The sequence below is a fragment of the Euwallacea similis genome, chromosome 8 (assembly GCF_039881205.1).
Source record: "Euwallacea similis isolate ESF13 chromosome 8, ESF131.1, whole genome shotgun sequence".
Taxonomy (NCBI): Eukaryota; Metazoa; Arthropoda; class Insecta; order Coleoptera; family Curculionidae; genus Euwallacea; species Euwallacea similis.
The window spans coordinates 1,143,101-1,149,100 of NC_089616.1; positions in this window are offsets into that span (position 1 = coordinate 1,143,101).

Below are 6,000 nucleotides of genomic sequence, written 5' to 3' on the forward strand. Positions count from 1 at the left end.
ATTCTAGCCCCGCTAAATCCAGTGCCTGACCTTCCTCATATTGAAAGATTTTTTATTTAAGATAACCCCAGAGGAAAAAGTCATTTAGGGTTAAGTCAGGTGATCTAGCAGTCCACTTAATATTTCCAAATCCAATAATTGAACGATTAGGAAAATTTTGATTTAATTATTTTCGCACTGCTTGACTGTTGTGGGCAGGACCATCGTCTCGTTGAAATTAAACGTTATTGATTTCAATATTAAAAAGCTCAGTAGTGGCTGAAACAATTTGATGATCAAGAAGTTTCAGATATTTTTGATGCATAGTAGCGAAGAAGTTCTTATAGAGAGTGAATCTGAAAGTGAGTTTTTTTTTAACAGGATATAGAACTGACCAAAATAAGTTGTTCGGCAAAAAATTATTTACTTAAAAAATTTAAGATAATGGAGGTATTGGAGAGATTTATTAGAGAAAATATGATAAAAATTGTCACAAAAAATGTTCAAAATTATCCATATTTGTCTGATGTGCCCATAGTGTTGCTTGGCGAATCCAAGACTTAGTAGAAGCTTTTAAAATAAAATCTCCGCGTCCTCGAATTGTTTCACTAGCATTTTGAATTCGATTACGTAACTCTTTCAAAGTATTTACTTCTGTTGCGCAAGTCAAGCTTTTCATGTACTCCCACTAAAAAAATCACTTGGGGTAAAGTTTGGTGACCGTGAAGACCATAAAAGTGGTCCATTTTACCTCAGCCACCTATTAGGAAACTGAGGGTTTAAGTGGTCTCGAACTGGACGATTAAAATAGGATGGAGCACCGTCGTGTAAAACCGCATTACTTGACGTATATTTAAATTCAAATCTTCTAGCAATACCGGTAAATTCTATTGCAAAAATTAACATAGTTTGAATCTGGCATCCTATCTAAAAAAAAGAAGGAGCCGATAAGCACGCCATTAAACGTTCCAGCCCAAATATTAAGAGACAATCTTTGCTGAAAGTTAGTTCTGCGAACAGCATGCAAATTTTCCATTAACCAAACACGAGTATTTCGAAAATTTTTAACATCGTTTCTTGTAAAGGCTGATTCATCGGCAACCAAAACTTGTCTTGTAAAATGCTCGTCATGTTCTTGTTGTCGTTAAAGCCACAGACAAAACCGCACTCGCTGGGGATGATCACGGGGCATAAGGGTTGAACACGTTGGACGTGATAAGGGTACAGTTGCTCTTGTAACGTGCGCCAAACTTTCATTTGACTATCACCGACCTGTCTTGCAATTTATCGTGTACTAGTTGTGGGATCATCGTCAATCAAATTAATAATTTTTTCTTCGAGCACTCGAGGCGGTCTATTTCTGCCGACGTGTCTTCCTCGATTTTCTCTGAATTTTCCTGTATTTCGAGCTCTTTGAATTAGACGGGCAAATGCAGTTGCTCATGGGTGAACACGTAATGGAAAACTTGAAATAAAGACGAGAAGCTGCAGCACCACTCATGGAGTTCCCCGTAACAGTTACAGTATCTCCGTTACCTTAAAATTTTTATATAAACAATTTTTTTGTCAAACAAAGCAAAAAACCTCACTTTCAGATTCACCCTGTATAATGAATTTATTTTGTGAAGTAGCTCAGAATCTTGTGGAACTTTTTGGAATTCTCAGTTTCTACCACTTCCATAACTCGTGTGTTAAGCCTTATTCTCGATCAAGGTAATAGAAAAAATGAATAATCCGCCTCAACTACTCCACGCAGCATGCTTCTTCATTGCGAGTGCCGTCCACTGTTGGCATGGGCCTTTGTAGGTGGTCCACCCCATTAACGCTCTTTTGTGCTAAATTTTCACATATTGAGCGAAGTCCATGTTCTCGTCACCCCAAACGTTTGACTGCTTTATAGAGTATAATTTCTTCATCATCTACGAGGAAGACTATGCCCCTTCTGTGCCTTTAACCACCTAAGGTTGTTTCCCCCCTTTTTTCTGGCGCCGTATTTAAATTTACTAGAGCGCACTTAAATTTACTAAAAATGAATGTCATTTTTTATTGCAAAATTTATATTCGCTATATGTCTCATTTATGTGTTTTATGATTGTGATGATGATGATGATAAGGGTAGTGATCGTTACGTTTGATTTTGAAAATGTTAGCTAATAATTAAAAATATATCAGCCTCAGACTTTGCTAAACTCTCCTAGTCGCTGAAATGGCTTTCAATTAAAGTGGTGTTTGTCTTAACGTCGTAAGAGATACAAATTTGCTCAAAATGGGGCAAATTTGCGTTATCACATGCTGATGATAATTTTAAAAATTGGCATCCTGCCGAATATTCCCACTTACATTATCGGTAAGAAATGGAGAAATATTCAAAATTATCAATAACTTTTCAAAAAATTATTTAAAGTCTTAATCATCCTGTGTACAAAATTGATTTCAACTTGTAAACAACATTCTTGTATATGATTATTTATTTTTGAATTGTTTTGCTACGAGAGAAATAATTGATAAATTCGGTATGACGAAAAGTAGAGAAACATTTATTAATAACCTTTTTATATTTACAATGACTAGTATCTAGTTCCGTATCTTTTATTTTTGATCACGTCAATGCAACTAGATCTCACTGACTTAATCAGGTTTTCAATGTATTCGAGAATTACAGAAACCCAGACTTTTTCCAATGCAGAGAACAGTTCGCCTTGATTTTTAAGTTTTCCTGAATATTGTTGGCATAACTGTCTATCTAACTGATCCCATAAGTTCTCGATGGGGTTCAAATCGGGATTCAGCGCTGGCTATTTCAAAACGCAAATCTCGTTTTCTGCAATTCAACGTTTAACGACCCCAGGAGTATGCTTCGGGTCGTTATCATGTTGAAATGACTGCACGGCATATTCGGTACTATTCTGTACAAAAATTTTGGGAAATTGTTTGAATAAATTGCAGTAACAAAAGTGTTTTTCTACTTTTTATCGCAGTAAATTTATCATTTCCTTCTCGACAAAAAAAATCAAAAATAAATATTTGTGTACAAGAATATTTTTTACAAGTTAAAATCAATTTTGTATACAGGACGATTAAGTCTTTAAATCATTTTTTCCAGTCATGATAATTTTGAATTGTGCCTCCACTTTTTGCCGATAGTGCGTGTCATTCCCACCAAATTGAGAGAATATTCTGAATTTGGTATTAGTGATATAAGGTGTTCCGCAGCAAAGATGCCCCTCTTTGAACCCTGTGGAATTTCCGCAGTTATTCGACTCACTGTTCAGTTATTGGAAATATTCTAAGATGTTCTGCAGGTAGTCTTACACATTCCTTCTTTTCTTTCCTCTCACAATACATCTTCAATAGGCGTTGGTTAGCATATTTTTGTTGGTCCAGTGTGAGGAGTGTACACCACCTTTCTTCTCCACTAAAATGATCGTTTTCACAAACTCTCTGTTAGTGCCCCTCTTATAACAATCCTATTGAGAATCTATTATCATTTTTCACTTAACGTCTCAAAATTCTTACATAAGCCATTAAATACTTGCAAAATTGGGAAATTCTGGTATCCTCCCATTTCGCGGGTTATTCACATTTATCGATACCTTTCGGGCGATGCTGACCAGTGATTGTAACTTAATTATCAATAGTTGGATTTAAATACTTTGATAGATAAACCACCAGAACTTTATCGATTGAAACTTTGCACTAGCTTCGTTTGTCGAAATTCTTCACCAAAGCACCTAAGTACGTGGTTCTCGTCCGGTTAGTGAGAGAGTACCTTCCATTAAGATAGCCAAAATGCCCTTTGATCTAAATTGAAAACCTAACTGAATGGGCATATAAATACATAAATTCTAACCTTCTAATACCGGTTAGTTGTGCAAAATACCCTTACCCTCCACCTCCTTGACCAAAAAAGCCCTTAAACCGCCATCTTCTCAATTATAATTTTTAACTTGAAAACTGGTTTTTCGAAATATCTGAAAAAATCCCACCTTCGCGTATTCGCCACATGTTTTCGTTTTTTTCCTGTTAATCCTATTCTTAAATTTCATTTTTTTAAATTTCAAAATGGAATAACTTCTTTTTAAATGAACTGCAGGTCCAATTTTTTCTTCTAATGATGGACATTTTTATGGCAAATCTAAGTGTATATAAAATGTGTCCACTTTTTAGACTGCACCGTATTGAAAAGTACAAAAACTCACTTTTTTGGAATTTTTTTCAATACCGAATTAAACATTTCGGCGTTTTTGGGCATTTGATGCGTTTTTTATATAACTATTTGTGAATAGAATATTTTTTTCAATTCTGTATATTTCGTAGTCATATTAAAACTATCTTTATAAATAGTAAAAAACTGTTGAATTTAAATCGAGAAACAGCAAATAAAATTCGATAAATAAATACTATTCGATTATAAAAAATGAAATTCTGAAAAATGAATGAAATGGAATTATGAAAAATGAAATTTAAAAATTTTAAAAAACGTTTTTAGATTAGAATTAGCAGGGAAAAAAACGAAAAAAATATGGTGAATGCGCGAAGGTTTTCTATACATATATGAGTGATTTTTTTCAGATTTTTCGAAAAACCAATTTCAAGTTAAAAATTATAATTGAAAAGATGGCGGTTTAAGGGTTTTTTGGTCTATGGAGTGGGGATAAGGGTATTTTCCACAAATGGCCGGCATTAGAAGTATTGTGTACTTATACGCCCATTCAGTTAGGTTTTCAATTTAAATCAAAGGGCATTTTGACTGTCTTAATAGAGGGTACTCTTCCCTAATTCATTGAAGAAAATCAGTTGTTTGCAGCCGGCCTTTCAAACGCTTCTATATCGGCTGTAAAAAATGTTAGCTTTTTGCCCACTTTAGATCAAACCACAAGGGGTAGGTACCCTTTTAATCTTATCGTCACTCAGTATCGCGCCCAATTTTGAATCCTATACATAGAATTGTTGTATATTTGTTTTAGGAAAATTGTAATTTTTTAGCAACGCTCAGGGACCTTAACTTAGTATATTGTTTTCATTTCTCATTAAAAAACGTACTTGGTTGTGTATACTTATACCTAATTATCCACCTACAACATTTGTGTATAAATATAAATAGTAGTTTAATGTTTTGAGTAGTAATGTGGCTGGAGTGTCTCGAGGAACAATGCTATTTCCTATAGTCAGTTGTAAATGTTGCAAATCCAGGGCGGATTCAAAATTGCAGTGAAAAAGTCCTAGATAACAAAAGGTATTTTGTAATTTATATTGCATATCAAAAACGCCGGATAGACAACTGGAATCGCAGGCAACTTAACTTGTAGTTTAAGTAGCAATTGATACGTGTGCATGTGCAAGATATAAAGAAAAAACTATTTTTAAACAATATTGATATGCCTAAGTAGATTTGTATTTGTATCGAGGAATGCATTCTTACGCTAAAACAAGGCTTTTTAGCTGTAATTAGTTAAGACATAATATTTATACGTATTTATTTTTTTCTGCCTTTTTGGTGGGTGTACAGTTAAGATTATCTGTGATGAGTAATTCAATAAAATTATTAATATTATTAAATGGCAAAGTGCAATGCTTTGGAAAGTGAAAATTGTGATTTGCCCTATGTCCTATCTTTGATTGTTCTTAGAATTGTAACGACATAACTAAGTATAATTATTATTATTTGAAGTTATCATTAATTTTTCACATTTTTCATGTTTTTGTTTTATATAAAATACGTGGAATGACTCATGAAATGTTTTGTTTTTGTTCCTTAACCACTGCACCTCTGCATTAGGCCATCCTCAGGACACTGAAACACAAGACGCTTGGAAAAGTTGGTAAAGACCTTAAGGAGGTAAAAGTAGAGCCAAAAATAGTAAAAAAAGTTTCGTAAACATTGGTCCAACGGAGCACCGTTACTGAGATATGGCCCTCCAAAGAGGCCCTATCATTTGGATACTTCTTTAAATCATTTTTTTTCTGATTAAAATAATGGAACGAAAACGGGAGATAATAATTATACCATAACGGTCTTTA